The 20,563-nt window shown below is 40.7% G+C and overlaps 1 protein-coding gene across 11 annotated transcripts in view; it reads left to right on the top strand.

The window, feature by feature from the left end:
* The first annotated feature begins 2,849 nt into the window (after positions 1-2,849).
* The window catches only part of baz2ba (bromodomain adjacent to zinc finger domain, 2Ba), a 79,996-nt gene continuing 62,282 nt past the window's right edge, over positions 2,850-20,563 (top strand). For 9 of the 11 annotated variants that reach the window (XM_042492929.1, XM_042492907.1, XM_042492922.1 and 6 more), the window contains exons 1-2: positions 2,851-3,057; positions 17,985-18,027. The gene's annotated coding sequence lies outside the window, so the exon portion shown is untranslated. Of the gene's footprint in view, positions 3,058-17,984; positions 18,028-20,563 lie in introns of all 11 variants that reach the window. The other 2 variants (XM_042492893.1, XM_042492864.1) reach the window with 1 other exon arrangement.

The following is a 20,563-nucleotide window of genomic DNA, read 5'->3' as shown; positions in this document are numbered from 1 at the left end:
AAGAAAAAAAAAACAGGATACATTTATGGTCATTTATAATGTTTATGAAGCATTAATATGAATGTGCCTGTAAACCAACACTCCATCACGCCGCTAACAATGAGTTCATTGTTTGCGTATGATTTATGAGGTGTCTATAAACTAACAGTGAACAGTTTGTTAATCCAGTATAATACCTGTTAAAATGGATACAACCAGGGGTGATGTGACATGAAGGGAGACACACACCAGTTGGCTCCGGCTCTGTGACCCATCCTTGTCTCATCAGGGTGGGGCAAATAAGAACAGTTGCCCACTCCATCTGCAAAAAAAAAAAAAAAAAAACCCCCCACCACCCCACCCCCTTGTTGTTTTCCAGTTGAATGAAATAATCTTCCCCCGTCTGGAAACCCAGTCTGGGTCAGAGGGCCTGCGTTCAGCCTGTTGCTTATTGTGTGTTCAGAAGAGGAGGTAAAGCATACAATTAGGCACAGATGGCTGTCTTTGCCAGGCAATGTATTGATCCCATCCCGGGGAAGATCTGTCCCATTTCTGTTTTTGTTTGCCTTCTAATTTAAAGCTTCTGTGAAACTCATTTGTATTTGTTTGATCATGTATCATCATCTTCTGATGGATCATCGTTTGGTCAGTTAACAGCAAGACACATGAGGAATATTAGAAAGTCAGTATTGAGAAATGACTATAGATAGATAGATAAAGTGTCCTGTAACTCACTAAATATATAATTACCATGCCCATTGTAGCTTATGATCCACATTTAAAAACATACATTAAACATTACTTCATTAACTCTATCAATATAGTTTGCAGCAAAACTACAAATGTATGGATAATAATACAGTAGCAGTCAACCTTTTAAATCAATTTGATCACCGATGATTCCATCATACACATCACCTGCGCTTTCTCTAATATAATGCCAATTTCAGCTGAACTGATTGGTCGATTAATCACTATTTTGAAGATGCTTAATCAATCAGGGTGAATTTAGAAAGTTAGTTTGATAATTTATACCTTCTGCGTCATTTTTAATTATAATTCAAATTTCTACGCCCTATTTTAAATCATTCAACAAGCAAAAATGCCAAATATCCATGGTTCTGGGTTATAGTTATGTACATAACTCTATTTATATGCCATCTTTCGTAATAAATCTACAAAGAAAAATAACTAAAAGTTTGTCTCAAGTATAAAGAGGATAGCACAACTTTTCTTTCTTCTGCGACCTGCAAAATGTTGTAATGATGAATTTTTAATTATGATCCAAATGCCTTTAACATGATACCATTTTATATTTTCTTTAAGTCATTTGACAAACAAAATCACCAAATATTATTCAAGTTACTAATAATGCTTTGTCTGAAATATGAAGAGGACTGTGCAACTTTTAGTTCCTCTACATCCTCTTTATGAAAATCTTAACCCACTCAAACCCACCCTTTAAAGCTTGATGTAAATTGATTATGTATTTTTTAATTATGACCCTAATGCCCTCCATATGATGCTATTTATGTCTACTTGAAGTCATTTAACAAGCAAAAATGCCAAATATTATCGGTCTCAAGCTGATATAATGAACATAACTCTATTCATACAGCACCTTTAAAATTAAATCCATAAAGATGATACGCTCGAGCATCTTTGTCTGAAATATGAAGCGGATTACACAACTTTTCTTTCCTCTGCAACCTGAAAAACAATTGGTGTTTTTCAATTATGATCCAATTGGCCTTTCATATGATACCATTTTATCTCTACTTTAAGTAATTTAACCAGTAAAAATGAGTATAACTCATGCCCATAAATATGGCCATGGGTTATACTTATAATGCACATAACTCTTTTCACATCATATATCTTTTAAAATAAATGATTTGCAAAATCCATAAAGATAATAAAGATGATTTCAGAGCTCATACGATTTCAAGTCATTTCAAGTCATTTAACAAGCAAAAATGCTCAGTATTATCCAAGTTGTACTAATAATGCACATGACTCTATCCACATTGCACCTTTCAAAACAATATAAATCCAGGAATGTAAAACTTTTCTTGCATCTGCAACCAACAAAACATTTGCTGTTCTTCTAATTGTGGTCCAAATGTCTTTCATATGATACCATTTTATGTCTGCTTTAAGTAATTTAACCAGTAAGCATGCCCAATGTGATATGGTTACAGGTTGTACTAATAATGCACATAACTCTGTTGATACAGCATATCATACATATTTTAAAATAAATGATTTGCAAAATTCATGCAGGTAAATAAGATGACTGCAGAACTCATGTCTATTTTAAGTCATTTGACAAGCAAAAATGCCAAATATTATCACTAATAATGCACAAAACTCTAATCTTTTAGCATCTTACAAAACAATATAAAGCTAGGATTGTAAAACTTTTCTTTCCTCTGTAATCTGCAACATCTTTCATATATAGTCCACTCTCTGAAAAATCACGTTTTAAGGCGTAAATTTAAACCATAATTAACAACGTAATAATAAATCAAACTGATCAAACTAAAACGAAAGTTGTGCCTTTAACGCCGAAAACATGAATTAATGTTCTATTTATTTTTTTAAACGCAGCCTGTTATTTGTTTACACCAGTGGCCGACGATCGCCATATAGGTCCGTGTTGTTAAAGATCATAAATAAAGTTAGCGCTGCCAACTGCTGCTTGAGGCTTTAATGACAATGTCGCATTTAAAGTAATAACGGTCAATAACTGTATAACCTCCGCTTTACTACGGCCGCTGCACAAATAATAAGTTTTCTTTGTGTGGCAGTAGTGAGCTGACGTCAGGTCGGTTCCTTGAAGTGGAGCTGAATAAACCTTGAGAAGAGTCTCCTTCAATCTGCTGTTAGTAACTAACACACACACTCACACACCGAGACTCAATTACTGCCCAATTCCCTTCTTTATCATTCGTCCCCGACCTCTCTTTCATAACCAAAACCGACCAAGGAAAAAAGAGGCGAGAAGAAGACCGACCAAGTGTTAGTTGAACTAAAAACCCACGTTGGAAATAAGTAAAGTGTCGAAACTAAAAAAAGGTAAGTGTTTTATTTCACTGACGCTGTTTTCCCCCTCATCACAGAACAAGCGATGAGCTGCGTAGAGCTGGCTTCGTTTCTACTTTCTTTGCTTTTTGTGTGTATATGTGTGTGTGTGTAAACTGGTTAAATAGATAGTTTCGTTGTAATTCGTCCAGTTTTGTTTTCGGTTGCGGTACATTTAGCGAAATGTGTAAAGTTTTTTCTTCTTTAGCGTTTAAAAACGAAGTGTTTTTCCTCTCTCTCCTCCTGAGTGGTGACCTGATAGTGGGAATCGTCTTTGTGTCCCTCTCTCCTTTTTCTCTCGTTCACTCCGTCTATTTGATAACTTGTTTAATCGATGAGAAATGAAACTTTTTTAAGGTTTAATGGTGTTTGGCTTTTTATCAACCGTGTGATTGTCGGGTTTTGGTGGCGTATTTCGTGCTGGATAACCGTTAAAGAGAAGAAGAGAGGGGGGGTGATAACTACGAGGACTGCCGTTGGTCCTCGCTGGCTGTCCGTTAAAATTCATCCAGTTTAACAGTCCCTCGACGCGAAAATAAAACAATTAGCGACAAATACATAAATATCCCCCTCGCTTCGGATTAACTTGGACGTGTTATATTCATTTCTTTTTCCACAGCTGGTCGGAGTTTTTGAGCTTTTCGTGTTTGCTTGTCGTGTGGCTGCCCGGCCAGTCTGCCGGGGAGCTGCTATCGCGGTCGCTTCCTCAAACCGAGAAGCATGCAAGCAAGCTAGCAGCCGCTTGGCCGAGTTGTTGAAATTTATCCCTTTGTGTATATTACAATATCCTCCATTTTTTCTGCCCCTTCCAAAACAACAAGCCTCTCGCCATCTTGGTTATTTTAAATTCGTCCCCCAAGCACCCCTACCTTTTCTCCCCCCCCCCCCCCTCCCTTAACTATCTCTCTCACACAAACACACTTTAAAAGGAAATGGATCCACGTTTTTTTTTAAAGTCGCAAGTTTTACCAAAGTTTTAGACTTGGTAGAAAAAAATGAGACGGAAGATCGCGTCCCGGTTGTGGTTTTGAGAGAGAAAATGAAGGTTGTTGATAGATTGTCAGCGATGATTTGAAGGCAGTTTTATGTGAAAGAGGAGACGGTTTGTGTTTGTGGTCGAGACGTTTGCTTTAAAAAGCAAATAAAGTGACGTAATGTTATATGTAAGGATCCAGATTTTTTCTTGTAAAGAGAGACAGGTGCTTGTATTTTGTTACAGCATCCATTAAACGAAAGTATTTCTGATACCTTTAAGATAATATGATGTTAAATGGTATTTGAAAGTTTATGTTTATCTTCGCAACTGAACACGAATGAATGAATGAATGGAGGAAGGAGGGAGGGAAGAAAGAAAAGAAGGAAGGAGGGATGTTAATTAACAAGAATCCTATTAAGGGGAGAACAGTGAAATTTAACAGGATGTCATTGCCAAACAACAAGACATCCTTTGATTCAGTTGTTTGAAATAATTATGTGATTAAAGGGGTATTTATTGCTCTTTAAAGGGACGTTTACAGCTGTTTGCACAAAGTTTGATGTATGATAATAGATTTGCCTGATTGACAAGTCTGAGATGTGCACACTCACACGTGCACCCACACACCCCCAGACACACAGACGCACACACATACAGACACACGCACTGAGTTTGAATATCCCCTGACTGCTGGTTTTGCAACACTTTAGGCAGGAGACTCTTGGAAAATGGTGACCTTATTTAATTTCTGTCATCCATCTAACTAAAGGTGTTATTTCAGCCCATGCGTTTGCCCTGTCCTTCACAGTAAAAACTTGAATCCCACTTTCTTCCACCCCATGTCCTGTGAGCAGTTCAAGAAAGAGGAGGGGGAAAGAAAACAAACCGAACAAAATGCTTTGAAATGGAAAATCTGATCATTTCACCTCCCACCTCTTTTGTTTGCCCGTTTATTGCTGCAAAGCTGGAGTGCAGAGGAGCAGATGTTTAGCCAAACATGAAGGCGCGGTGCCTCTGTCCTTATGGGGATGGCTCTCCCTCCTCTCACTGCTGATGCATCGACATGACAGCTGCTTGATTTCATGGAGCTGCTAAGAAGCCATTAGTGGTATCAGTGAATTGAAACGGAACAGTGTCTCGCAGTTTTCTAGCACTATTAGAACTATCTGTTGTTGGCGTCATTTTGTGCGGATTTGTTTTGAAAATGCCTTCGTGTGTGTGCGTGTGTGTGTGTGTGCAAGTGATGCAGCTGAACATACAAACCAACAAGAAGTGCTCATATATTTGTGCAGCGTGTTTTCCCATAATTTGAGAGAGAGAGAGTGAGCAAGAGCAAAAGTGAAAAAAGGGGAACAAATCTGTCAGAGTTTGTTTGCCATGTTGGTTTGAAATGAAAGCACACTGTGCTACCTCAAGCACACTCAAATCAGAGATGTCTCTCCTTGCCAGGCCAAGAAAAAAAAACTCGGCTGGAGTTTTATTCTCTCTCTCTCTCTCTCTTCCTCTCTCTCAAATTGGAACTGTTGTTTTTGAAGAGATAAAGGAGGACTTCCGCTTGACTTGAACATTCAGGAATTAAGGATAGACATAGTTAAGCCCTATTTGCATGTCTACCAAAGTCACAGCAAACGGTTGCTATTGACTAAGCTGATTAGGTGAAATTAGGTTCACGAGCTCTGTGTCTGGGGGTGCTGAATCTGACAGAACTTGGACAGCTTTTGAGAAGGCAATCCCATGTGCACACATGGCTGTATTCTCTATAATCCTTTACTATTGAATATTGGGCTATCTTTTTTCTGTGAAGGAAACCCATAGTTTGTGTTCTTTTGAAAATGGAGTGAAGAGGGATTTATTAGGTGTGCATGATATATCGATTAAGTCACTGGTATGAGGCAGTACTTGCTTAAAAATATGTTACAGTATCACTTCGTACTGGGAGTGATGTTAAAATGAACATATCTGGCATGTGAACAATTCATCTGCCAAGTGCGTAAGTGTTCACTTGAATTTATTTCTGCCACAACACACCATCTCTGTGAAATGTGACAACCTGTTCTGACAATCATCAACTTTTGTGATGCTTAAGTGGAGCTCAGTTTCACATTTTGATATTATCTAATACTTGTTTTTACTTGTGGCATCAGTGTGACTAAAGGGTTCACCTGCCGCATTAAAGAAAACAAGAGTCACCAAAAAATGTGCTCATCTCCTTGACTGATTTCAGAAAAATGCAGTCATTCAAGTCACACTTATAGTACAGGTAAATACAAATATTTAATACAAGGTGTCAGTTGTGGCAAAAATGATCATAGAAATGACCAGTTACTAAACATTTTAGTAGATATAAGGCTCAACAATAAGGTTTGCTCAGCTGCCTGAGGTGAGTAAAATGCGACATGGAGCTAGTAAATCTAGTAACTCACTTGTCTGATTACGCAGAGGTGAAAAATAATTAAAAACATCTTTTTTTTTTGCGGAGCTGAAGATGGTAGAAGCTAAAAAGTGAGCCATCTGGCTGTCACCTCTGTTGAGAGTTGCACAGATTAGTCTTTTTTGTTATACAATAACCACAAATATATAAAAGCATTTAGTGGCAATTAAAATGACTTTGGGCTATTAGATTTCTGATCAACTGGCCTGACTGGGCAAGTGGAAAAAAACCTAAATGTTGAAAATATTTCAATTGCACATCTCAAAAAGTGAGTTTGTTGCTGATTAAATATATCACTGACTCTACCCTTGGCTACCAACAATACTGATCTGGATCAATATATCAAGTAAATGATCAACAATCTAATGTTACCAATGCACAGTAAAAAATACATCTATGTGTATCGTCAACTTTAAGATAGGACTTTATTTTGAAATTTCCACGGCATGTCTTTGTCACCTTTGCTGTCCAAGCACACATCCGTCTTAAACATTCAAACAATGCTAGCAGCCTAGTGCCAGGCAGATAATGGTTAGCAGCAAAGAAAAATGGTATTGTCTCATATCGATTGAACTTAATCATATCAAAATCGTATTGTGGCATACTTTGTAATATCAGCAAATATTGTATTGTTGTCCAAAGAATTGATATTTATTGATATATAGTATCTTGAGGACATGTGTGATTAATATCCACATTGGCTACTGTGTTTTCTATGAAACAAGATATATCATAATGTAAACAATGTATACTTCAGGCATGACAGTGAAAAAAAATTGACAGTTAGAGAACTTCATCACTTTTGCATTACAGTGCTAGTGCAAACCTATCTAACTAGGATGCTTTCTAATGGTCTATATAAAGTGTAATAGAAAGTCTGTGTTTAACACTTCCATGCCATTGTTATCAGGACTTTATATTTAGACAGAGATTAAACAGACCTACAAGCTTTGTTGTCCTTGCTGTTTGTCTGTTTATGTACATTGAGAGCAACAAGAAAAAACAGAATCAAATTCCTCATATGTGCACACATACTTGAAATACATATGAGCTGATTCAGAAACAATCTATTGATAACAATGGCCATCTGGGAGCCCTGTCAAATCTCTGCATGTTAGTGCTGACACAGAGCTGTGAAATTTTGGGAGGAATGAGAGGTCTGCTCTGTGTTAACCAAATGATTCAAGAACTTATGTTAGACAGACTCCTGATCATGTTTCCTCATCCCGACCATCCGTCAGCCATTTACATGTAAATGTGCGTGCAGACACACACACAGAAAACAAAAACGACAAATGAAATAATGTTCCAAGAAACTGAGGACTTTTAAACAGATGTTTTTGAAGTAGACATTAATCCTATAAGGGCTAATGGTCCTCTGAGAAGAAGCTGCATTTTAGCGAAAGCCCTAAAAGCTTCTAGGCATTAGATTGATAATGCCTCTTATTGTTACAGATCAGATTGGTGCTGCTGCTGCTGCTGCTGCTGCTGTGTCTGTCTTGGCCTACTGTTTTGTGGCTGTGTGCTACAGGCCCATGCAGGCAGCTCACGTATTGATATGTGTTTACATGGCCTCGCAGGTTAATGTCCTCTCAGCTGGAAAGTTGGTTAGCGTTCAGATGATCTACCTAACCTTATGTTACCTTGCTATTTTGGTAACACTGCATGTTCACTGGATGTCCCGATAATCATCAGGGTACACAAGTAATTGTCTAAAGTGCACGCTCAGTGACGGCCACTTTTAACGCGAGCCTTTTCAAATATTCTGGCTTTTATTTGAGCAGATATCGCTGCCCGCGTCTGTATAATGAGAAATGCATCTGTGTTTTGAAAGCCAAGCTAATGAGATAGGGCACATGTGCCTCCTGTTGTTGAAACAAATGAACAATCCCAACTGTTAATTAAGACTAAACAAATCAACACCCGTTTTGGTTTTCTCTACATTTCTGTGTGGATTACATACGGTGGATTAATTATCAAACAATAAGCAGTGTAAAGTGCAAGTGGGTCACCCCGCGTTGACTTTCAGGAGACAGAAGACAGAGCGGCCAAATTTGGGAGGGAAAGGCGATAAGCTGCTTCTTTGCTGTTCGTCCCCTGGGCCTCTATTTATCATTCAATGTGAGAATTTCCTTGATGAAAGTCAAGGTTGTTTGTGCTTGCTCTGTCTCGTTGGGATGCCTGTTTTTCCACCAGCAAGGTGAAAAGGTTGATTTTCCCCTCCAAAGAGATGCCTTGTTTGGAAAGTCCAGGCTAGTTTCTTTTAATGAAGTCTCAAAAGGTCCTGATGATTTTTCCACTTCAGGGCTGTTTTTGTTTTCTACATTAGCAAGGAGGCGAAAATACAGATGCACTTTCTTGTTTTGCGGAGCCACAGAACAGCATGCATACAAGTCCTCATAATTCACTGTTTGTCTCCATCACATATTCATGTGGTAAAGACACAGCAAAGAAGGTTATCACTTTATGGGAGCTGAAAGCATCCATTTAATGTGGTCTTTAGTGAGAAGAAACAAAAAAATATGGCAACATTATGAATGCTTTTCTTCTCTTAAAAAGAAATCATGTAAGTGTTATTTGGCTTCATGAAACAGAAACATTCAGGGTCTCTTAACATTAGCGAAGCCAGGCTCAGATCGGAACAGCATAAAAATGATGTTGTTTTCCTGAGAGAAACAAACAGTATGTTTTGTGTTGTTTTTCTCCCCTCCCTGTCCGTCTCGTCGAGGTGCCCATCATTTTGTTTCAGCAGGAACTTGATTATGGAAATGTCGACGAGGTCTGGAAAACCTGCTATTTAGTTTGATGTTTTCCACACCTCGACATTCTCAATCTGTAGCAGGGGGCCTGTATTTACACTTTTCTCTGTAAAATCAACCATGCTGGCTGCGCTCAGATGGGAAAAGGATACTGGAAATGGAAAAGAAATAGGAAGAAGGTTTCGGATGTGGGAATGGGAATGATATTAGTTTCTCTATTGGTGTGCCTCCTGGGTCAGTGGGGTTCTTGATGATACTATAGAATAGCTTGTAGCAGGCAAGGGAGCTGTGAGCCTTGGTGGGTGTTAAGACGCACGTAGACACACACACAAGCACACACACTTGCTGTCAGAACACAGGCATTTACGCATAGGGACAGGACACACACACAGACACACACACACACACACACACAGACACACACACACACACACACACACAAATGCATGAGATTGCGCCTCGACAGCCCCCATTTATTGATCTTCTTCAGCATTTAAAATCTGGTCACTGCTGCCACAAAGGCTTTTTATTTTAGCTGTGCTGGCAAAGCCTGCTCCCAGCAAAGCCAGAATTTTAAATATTTAACTCCTACGGAACGCCATGAGAAATGACAAGGATAGAGGAAAAACAAATAGGAAAGCAGTTTTGAGCTGTGCAATTGCTATATGTGTATTTGTTCAGGGCCATGTTTTATGTAAACCGCACTGGTACAATCAGCTCTCGCTGTGTCGGCTGTGTAAGCGCTACAGTTTGGAGTGAAAATCTGCATATACAGCAACCTTTCCATCTTTTGTTTCTCTCCAGAAAAAGTTACCGAAAGAAATAAGCATTCACTCTAAATTTAACTTAACTCAGTACTGACCTACATGGCCTCACCTTGTTAGCAGCGCATGCTGAAATGCTAGCAGTCATTGGATTAGTCATTGTTGGACGTGGGACAAGCTGCTGTTTTTAGCTTTTTAAGGTTAAAAATGGATACTCATGTGCAAAGAGGCGACTCAACGATGTCTAATCCACAGAAATCCTATAGCACGCATTCTCACAGCCATTACCATCTCTTGCTCTGGGTATAGTGTGTTTCTCTGCTCTCACTGGACTCAAAACAAGGTATTTAAACATTTATTCCCCTCTTTTCTTCTAAGGAAGTGTTCAGTTAGTCGCAGGTGGTGTGGAGGAAATGATCTGCTGAGCCCTGTTCACACCACATTTCGAAATAATTTGTCTCGAAAAGGTCAAAGCACATTTCAGTGATTTCAAAACGCTTCCACATTGTCGTGAAAATTTATGTTGCATTAACTTTACATATTAAGAAAAGCCACCAGGCAGCCAAACCTGCCAGTTGAACCTGCTGCTGTTGTTGTTTTTCTCTTGTCCAGCTATGAAAGCCTGGCCCTGCTCTGTCTTTGGCATTGTCCCGCTTTCCCCCTCTCTCTCTCTGTCCGTCTGTCTCTCTCACACTCTGTCTGTCTCTCTCGCGCTCCCTTTCGCTTGTGCTCTCTCATTCTGAACGATGACACTGAGAGACAGCTGTAACGTGAGACGCCTCTCGATCCTGGCAGGGGCTTCGAAAGCCGAGGCAGAAGGGAGGGAGAGGGCCTTTATCTGAGACTGGGGGCGCTGACCTCCCTCGTTCCCCTTCTCTTTTTCCTCCTCCTTTCTCTCCCCGTCTCCACGTCTGCTAGCATATTCTATCCTCCCCCCACAAACAGAAGCCAAGACTGCACTCTTAAAAAAAGTGGAAACATTGTCCCCCTCATCGCAAAAACCTGCTGAATGAATTGTTGCTGCGTGTTGCCTTTAAAAATCAAGCATTCCCCATCTTTTGTCTGAGTAAGATGCATGCAGCTCTTGTTATGTTGTCAAGGGTTCACAGAATATAGCGAGCGATAATTGAGTGACATATGCATGTGATCCGTATAAGGACACTTATTGTGTGCGTGCATGTGCGTGTGTGTTTGGATGTAGATGGAAACATCCACACCATCCCCCGGACTCCAGGCTATGGCTGCTAAATCCTCTGTGAGAGCTCCCGTGTGTAATCCAAACATTTAGAGCTAATTTAAGCATGCAGACAGGAGCAGCATCCTTTAGGAAACAACAGCTCTCTCTTGCTCTCTCTCTCTCTCTCTCTCTCTCTCTCTCTCTCTCTCTCTCGCTCTCTCCCTCCCTCTCTGTTGCTCTCTCCATCCTCAACTGTGTGTACATGCAGTGTACTACTCTGTGTGTGTTTGTGTGCACATGTCTTGTTGTCGCTGGAGGGAAATGAAAGCACTCAATCACTCACCTGTCAGAGTACTTCAAATTCTGACCATAACACACACACACACACACACACACACACACACACACACACAGAGAGAGAGAGACACATATGTGCATACACTCTTACCCCTGAGGGTTTGACAGGACTGGCCCTTTATTGACTCCCTTGATCAAGGAGACAGCAGATCCATTTAATAGAAGCTCCACACTCACACACACACACACACACACACACACACACACAGGCATTGAAATCAAAGTGGATTCACATCTGCTCTCCACTCAGCTCCACTGTGGCATTTTACCCTCTTACAGCAGAACTGGTAGTCATTTAAAATTGAGGCTGTATTGGTTGTTAAATCTCAAAAGCCAATGCTAATACATCGGGATGTCATCAGTTATGTGGTTTGTGTCACCATTAGTAACGCCACCCTGAATCAGCAGTATTGCTTTGACTGGAGGGTGGCCACCATGTTCCCGTTGCAAAGCTGTACCACCACAGGGGTTATATTACCAGCAGTAATCACAGAATGAGCAACGCTCTTACGTGACTCAGGTGGTGTGCAGTAGGGGTCGATCGATATTGGTTTTTCAGGGCCAATACCAATACTGATTGTTTGTAGTTAATGAGACTGATGACTGATATTTGGAACTGATATCCATTTACAATAAAAATCAGCTGTCAAAATTTTGAACATGGAATATAAGAAACTCCAACATAAACCTTTATTTAAATGCTTTATTAAAACTTTTAAAGTACAAGTTCCTCCCATGCTGACAGTTTCTTTACACGTTTTGATAAACTAATTTTTTGGGTGATCATTGAAATAAATACTGATACAGATAATCATCAAAATGCCAAGTAACAGCCCCAATTATCATCCAGGTCGATAATCTTGTCGACCGCTACTGCACAGTGCAGAGGGGCCCAGGCTGACATTAGCTAACCAGTTAAAACTGGAGGAACGGCAGCATTAATTTGATTCTTATTTCATATGTTCATATTTGATTCGTATATAAACTTACCTGGATGATCTGGGGATGATTGGCACTACTTCCACACTGTGTGGCCCAAAGAGTAAGTTTAGTTTAGTTTCACTTTCGACTTGCGTGGCTGAACTTCAGGTTTAGTGCTCTGCTTACCTCAGTAGGGATACAGTTTTTTAATTGTGCAGCTCTTCTAGACTTCAGAAATGTTTTTGGACCGAAAAGATCAAATCCTGTGTACGAAAGGTGATACTCAAAATAGTTATCCATGTATTTACAGGCATCTCTTTGTCTTTTAAGTCAATAGAACAAAGTCATTTTGGGCCGCAAGGCATCACATGACGGTGTAAATACACTGTTCAACCACTACTGAGATTGGCCTCAAAACCCGGCGCACTTCCTGGGGACGTCGTGGACAGTGGGCACTATGTTTCCATCATAGATGTATTATAGGACCCAGTTCATTTCTATGAGAGCTGCTCATTGGTGTATGAGGCCAAAAAAGCTCTTTTTTTGGGTACATAATACAATCTAATACCCAATCTAATATGGCCCATAAGGCATGTGCTCTAGAGACTTGCGGCGGCCGAGCACGGCCAAGTGTGCCTGTGCGGGTAACTTCCGCCCGTAAAGCGACTAACTTCCGGTTTTGTGCTTCGCTAGCATGCATGGCGATCTACAAAATTAGTCTTGCGGCTCTTTTAGACTTTCCAAATGTTATCAAACTGAATTTCTTAAATCGAGATAGTAAAATGATATGTTTCGTAGGGATTTTTGATGCACACAAAAATTTATTTACTGATTTACAGACGTCTCTTTCCCGATGTAAGTCAATGGGAAAAAGTCTTTCTGGGCCGCAGGGCATCACTTGGCTGACTCGGACTGTGTAATTCCACAGCAAAGTCACCAGAAGAAAAAGACATTTACCTCACAAAACATTTAAATTTAAATGGATAACACCGAAATGAAAGGAAAGGACTTCAGTGCTTATGTCATTTTATGTGTTTATTTCCTCCTGTATCTGTTAGTCACTGGTTAATGGTTGTCGGGTTATCGTGAGCAAAATTAACTGTAACTGACATCCCTACTAAAACATGTTTATCATTGCAGGGAAGGTCAACACCTTCCTTGTCACAGTTGCAGCGTCATCACATCAAAACAACCCTGATTTGCCTCTTCACCACATGTTGAATTGTTGTATGGAGGGGGCAATCATGTCATGATACAAGCCCAGCCCAGGCATGCTCACTTGGCCTTGGCCCCTGCGCTGCCCACTTGGCCGTGTTTAGTGCTGAGTGTTTTGGAAGGCCAGTTAGCCAAGAGGGTGCTGGGAGGAGATGTGACAGCTGTGTTGGTCACGGCTACTCTGACCTTCACACGTCATCTTGATGGATCATCAGGCCTGTAACGATACACCGAACCTGTTGTGTGGGCCTGATTATCCACTGGTGATGATCTGGTCACATACTGTACTGATATCATTGTTCCAGAGTGCAACTGTGTGAACAGTCACCAGCGAGGCCTGGTTGTGACTGCATGTGAATGAGATTTATCTTTGCAGAGAAAAGCAAGAGAAGGAAGTGGATTGGCTAATGCAGCAACAGGCTCTCTGCCATTAGGAGAAGAATTATCATGGCAACACAAAAACATGCGTGCATACACAGACAAAAAAGACTGACGTTCACATTCAAGCCTACTATTTCATATATATATATATACATGTACAATCATATAGTTACATATATATTCTACCTCTTACAAATGGATTGCGCTAATGTTCTGAGCTTTTCGCCGGTCTCAAAGCGCTTTACCATGTGTGTGTGTGTGGCGTGACCCGTTCCCTTGAGATGGCACTTGCTCCATCAAGTCAAGGAAGAAACCATTTAGTGGAATGACAAACACACACAGCACCGGGAGGCTGGGAAGATTTGAATTGCACTTAGACAAACGTTTCTCACACAAGTTCTTTATTCCTCCGCCCGCTCCCTACTTTGCCCCGAACATACACTTACTCACATACAAAGGTAGCTGCACAGAGATTCCATTTTGTCAGCTTTCAGCCCCAGATCATGTAACAATAAAAGATGCTGCCCTGCAGTTAAACACTGCCAGTAAATCACAGGGCAAAGAAAGCTGGGAGAAGCACTTATTTTTAAGCAGCATGAGAGACCACACTGGGGGTGTGTGTGGGGAGGGTGGGGGGAGGGGGGGGGGGGACAGATAGGGTAAGACAGAGAGAGAGAGAGAGAGAGAGAGAGAGAGAGAGAGAGAGGAAGGAGAGCTTCTTTGTGCACTGTGTACTGGCATTGTGTGTGATGAAGAGATGAATCACTGCTATTTAGGGATTGGTTTCCTGCAACTGATTGTGTGACGACTCGGTGGCGGACAGACTGTCAAGACTTGCCTGTTTTGTTCTGGGGGCTTCAGGAAAATGTCTGCGGCCAAGTCTCGCTATAGCTCACTCCCACAGGGGCCGGTGTGCCAGAGATCAACAGAGACAACAGAGACAAACACCTCACCAGTGTCGCTCCTCTAACAAGGCATCAAATATTAAAAAGCAAAGGATTTTAGGCCAATCTCAATATGTGTATTTTCAGAGTACACTTGTTTTCCATGCTCAAATAGTTTTTTGGCTTTTTTTTTTGTAAAGGAGGCTCATATAAAACATGGTGACCTTTCTTTTTCTTCTTTTTTTTCTTTTTCTTTGTCTTTCTCTGCTTTCTGTGGCTGCCACAAAAGTCCGACCCTTGTATTTAACCCTGCGCGGATGCTTGAGAGCCGCTGTATGAATCTTAAAGTAAAGTCAACATCTGTGTGGCTGAAGCAAAGGAGGGGGGGGGGGGGAGATTAGGGAAACCAAACAAGACAATTCAGAGAGACGTCATAACAGCTCTGTTATACACTGTCCATGTGCAAGCATGCCTGGAGTGTAAATGCAGGTAATTATAACTTTGCAGTTAGTTCCTGTTTTTTTCTGTTTGTGTTTCGCCTTTCAAGTTAATTAGATGGAAATGACTAAGTAATGATGCCTATAATAAAACTGACATTTTGATTATTTCTCAAAAAGTAAAAAGTTCACTAACATAACTTAGGGCAGTAATTTGTTGTATCATTTTGGCTGTTACAGGTTTGAACAAATAGCTTTGTGCTACTTAAAAAAACATGATTGCATGTGTTTTCTCATTGAATGATTATTTAGGTAAACCTTTTTGCATTTAGATAAAATCATATTATTCTGACTATTTCACCCATAACAGTATGTTTATTCTATTATGTGGTGGTTAACTTCCTTTTGACATTTTTAAAAAGTTTTTTTTATATCACATAAAGCTGAAACAATTAGTTGACAATTCATTATTTGGCTAAAGAAAGCTGTAACTTTTTTTTTTTTTTTTTAGATTATTTTTAGGCTTTTCCTTGCCTTTATTATAGTGCAGTTACAGAGTGACAGGAAAGGGGGAGAGCGATGGGGATGACATGCAGCAAAGGGCCACAAGCTGGAATCGAACCCAGGCTGCTACCAAGGACTCCTGCCCCTTCTACATAGGGAAGACGCTGTACTCACTAAGCTAGAGGCTACCTCAAGCTGCAACTATTTTGCCAAATAAAGTAATTGTTGAAGTAGTTTTTCAAGCAAAAAAGTTCCCTTGTTTCTGCTTTTCAGTTGTGGTGATCTTTTTTTGTCTTACGTGGTAGAAAACAAAATATCTTTACAAATTATGCAATTTGGTGGCTTCATTTTTAGCTTTTTAAAGATTTTAAGACACACATTTTTACTGCTTTTTGGCATTTTTTGCCAAACGATTAATTGAATATAATCTGCACATTAATTGATAATGAAAATAATTGTTACCTCCAGCCCTTACTTTGTATATTGACATGATTTATGAGGAAATAGCAGTTGAAGAAGGGTACAGGCGTTCAGTCTTAGGAAGAAAAGTGTGTGTTTTGTGATATTTTATCCATCTGGCATTGATGTAAAACTGGTAAGATCTTACAGTAAAATGAGGTTAATAGACTAACAGCCTGATTCTCAGTCAGGCAAATGATGGCAGACAGCACTGGCTTTCTTATCCAGTGTAATTCACCTGCCTCGTGGCTGGCAAATCATTTTCTGTGCTGAAGCCCTATGAGCAGAGATCCTTTAATCATCCACTAATAGGCTTTTATGAAAAAGCTGAAGATGAATTCAGCCTACCTGGCTCTCTGTTATCATTATCACTGCGATGAGTTATCAAAGTATTTGTGTGTGTGTGTGTCTGTGCATGCGTGCGTGTGTTTGTCAGTCTGTCTGTGTGTGGATAATGAAGGGAAACGTTGCAGTTCGATCAGCGTGGTTATTATCAACACAGCCACTGTAGGTGATTTCTTTTCAATGATAAATTGAGCTGTAATGACAGATGTGTGTCGCATGATGTGCCATAGACTTTGACATGACTGTAGGGCATCTAGAAAGACAAAACCACTTAGGCTCATTATTTGCAAAACACTTATTTTGTTATTTTACCGTGGCAGCCATTCAAACATGTGACTTTTACAGGAATTACTGAAAAAAGTCACCTCTTTTAAACTGTGTGCAAGATTTGGTCACTGAATTAAAAAAGTAGAAATTATATTTGTAATAGTTAACCACATTTGAGCTCCACCAGACTTGATTCTGTTGCTGGTGACCAGATGGATGTGTTTACTGTCAACACAACCTTGTTAGATAGCTACCCACACATGCTATAACACTGTTGGTGTGTCTGGAAATGTCTATCAGAGCCTGGCTCCTTGTGTCTGTGTGCATGTGTTATGAAGACAAGTTTGTACGTACTGTTTTTGACATGATCTAACCATACTGACAAACTGCTGAGAACTCCTCGGCAGAGCATCAGTCAGATGTTATTCACATCCAAGAATAAGTGTATTAGTCAAAATAAATGTAAAATCTGCCTGTGTTTGCTCTCTGTGGTATGATATGCATAGCAGGGTGGCGTCTGTTATGGTGAGCTGCTCAGATTAGGCTGTAAGAGCACAGGAGGGCCTTCGAGACAATGCATGAGAGATGGGCGTGAGAACACGGGTAAGGCTTGGTTCTCTGCAAGAACTGTCTTGTGTTTGGGGAAAATATCCTCACACTCAAAGCTCCAGTGTCTGGATCCATTTCTAACAAACAGGTTTTGCAAGAAAGGGCTCGGGGAGAAAGAGACTTTTTGTGTATGTGTGAATATCTTTCCGTGCGTGTTTGTAAGTGCGCCGCCACAGCTGTGTTTCAGACGTCACTGTAGTTTTTGTTTGATGTGTCTAAAAAGCAAAAAGCTGTGTGACTGTAACTTTGATATCCAGGGGTAGTTTTAGGGGCTTCATCCCCTTCAGGCTTTCAAACAGAAAAACTTATCATAATACAGCATATAATCTAGCATAATATAAATTAAAGCATGCTGGAAAAACATTTTGCTTCCATAAGTCAGGCTTTATTTTTAACCTGAACCACATTGATCTTTTGTTTCTGCTTTTTCTCCAGGTGTTACAGCAGTTATGTCAAAGAGCTGAAGACATCTCTAACAGTGAGTACACAGTATACTAAACCCATCTCCTCTTCTTCCCCCTGTGCCGCTGGTATATGTATTTTTTGTGTGTTACAAAGTAGTCGATGCGTGACTTTTTAAAATATATATTGTCACACACTTCTGCTTTTACAGTTTTGTTTTTTTTTTTTTCACGGCACGCCAGAACAAACTTGCAGACTCCTCCAGTTTCAGGCCTAATTTGATTTTCATTCATTCAGTGAAAGAGGATGTTTTTTTTCTCCCCCAATTAAATTTAACAAGAGCCCCTTGAAAAGCAGTTGTTATGATTACATTACAAATTCGGGGTTCATTCAGTGAATCAAGCAATTAATTAGATTTCTCCCATTCTAATCAGAATATTTGTCTGAAACGTACGCGCCTAATAAACATCCTTTGACTTTGCTATCTGTTCAGAGCCAACGCTGAATGTAAATGGTTGTTAACTGTGCCCTACAGTGCTTCTAGGTTAGGATCTTGAATTGTGTTTAGCTGTTTATGTGTGTTACTATGTGCGGCGTTAATCCCCTCCTCTCTCCGTCCTTTTCTTTCTCTTTCTCTCTCTTTCTCTCTGTTGTCTCACTGTGTGAGAGTGAGCAGTGCTCAGGGGCGCGGCTGCGTCCTCAAGGCTTCACTTCACGCACACCAAGGTGGCAGTTTGTTGTTCCATGCACAGACAATGACTTGCACTTTTCTCTCCTGCCTGACTTGATGGCCTTGTGCCTGCTAGTGTGTGTCACCAGATCAAATGGGATCTTTTTATGAGAGGGTTTTTACTGAATGCAGAGCTCAGGGAAATACTTGTTTTCGCCGTGACTGGCTCTTTAGCCTTGTATGTTACCAGACCTGATTCTATCTGCTGCTTCTTCGCCGGCTGTGAATGATACATTATATCCCCCGCAGCTTGGTGCGAGTCGGTTGTATCATTTGTGATAAGTATTGATGAGTCCTCTCTTGGGGAATCAATTTCTAAGGGGTGGGGGGTGGGGGGGTGTTGTAGATCAACCCCCACCACTGGCTGTTTCTAACTGGTGTCTTGGCTGCCTGACTTTTCCTGCAGCCCCACAGAGAACAAGCACAGCAGAGCGCAGGGAAAGATGGAGCTCATCCAAACAGCTATGGTGTAATTAGCTGACATTTGTTGCTTGGAAGACAAGAGAAGGAAAAAGGAAAGAGCTGCTCAACTCAAACACCCAAAGGAATATGCAAATGTTGAGAGAAAATGAAAGAAAGACAGGGAAATGTGTCTAATAGCATGGAGATATAATTATATTACATTCACGTAAGTGAGTGTGCATGTGTGTGTTTGTGTGTGTGTGAGTGTGAGTGTGTGAACCCATTGAACTCTATGTGAGTGTATTTGTCTGTGTTTTGCCACTAGAAGGCACGAACCGCTGGTCTCCAGAAAGGACTAATAAATATATTAGCGCTCTCTCTGCTTGTGAGATGAACCTTTGTCTGCTGTTTAGCGTTCTTGTTTTGTGGAGCATGTCTTCAGGTATTCAGCCACATCAGCGAGGCATTACACAACCCGAGCTACACACAGTACCCATGTGAAGCAGCCATCCACAACTGGGATGATTCTTTCGTTCCAGGAAGGTTGTGCGTGTGCATGTTGGCGTGTGTGTCTGTGTTGCGTGCATGCATTTAGGGGAGCGAAGTGCTGTAATGCATGTGGACTGTCTGTGCTTAAGCCAAGGTGCTGCGTGAAGGAGCAGCAATGCTTACGCAGCCCCATCTGCTTGATCCAAGCTTGAAATGCAATGCCTTTTAATGACAAAATACTGAGGAGAGGCTGGGAGGTGTGCAGAAAAAAGGAGGAGTGTGTGTACAAGTGTGTGTGAATGAGTGAGTGAGGGTGCGTGTGTGTTGTGTGAGTGTGAAATAGAGAGGAATAAAGGGAGAGGGAGAAGGAGAGAGAAAAACATCTCGAAGGTCAGGAGCAGCGGGCGGCCGTAGGGGAGAGACACGTGAGACAGAGATAGTCTTGCGTCAGCCCCACAGCAGTCCGCTCTTTATGTGTGTGTGTGTGTGTGTGTGTGTGTGTGTGTGTGCGTGTGTGTCCTGTGGGGCCAGCATTTCCATCCGCATCCCACCGTGTGTTACAACGGAGCAGCATGCCAGTGTTTCTATTCTGAGAGTCCTGATATGCAAGGATAGATAGATAGATAGATAGATAGATAGATAGATAGATAGATAGATAGATAGATAGATAGATAGATAGATAGATAAGGCCTTTTACACAGAGATCATGCTATAGAGCATCTACAAAGTCCCTTCTTAATGCCTCCATTGCATTTTTACACAGAATCAATCAAACAACGGCGGCATCATTTCGCTCCAGTGTGTGATTATACATCGCATTGCGGCTTTGCGGAATCAAAAAAGGTGTGACGGCCATGACTTGCAGCACAACAGCGCCAGCCTCTTGTGTGACATATGACATACGCGCTGGAAGCACTTTTTAAGCAATAACAATAGAAAAACATATCAATCACAATCATGTACCCTCTCAGTTACATGGCAGCTGATCTCG

This window comes from Plectropomus leopardus, chromosome 1 (genome assembly GCF_008729295.1).
Source record: "Plectropomus leopardus isolate mb chromosome 1, YSFRI_Pleo_2.0, whole genome shotgun sequence".
Taxonomy (NCBI): domain Eukaryota; kingdom Metazoa; phylum Chordata; class Actinopteri; order Perciformes; family Serranidae; genus Plectropomus; species Plectropomus leopardus.
This window is presented reverse-complemented; position numbering and strand designations above follow the sequence as displayed.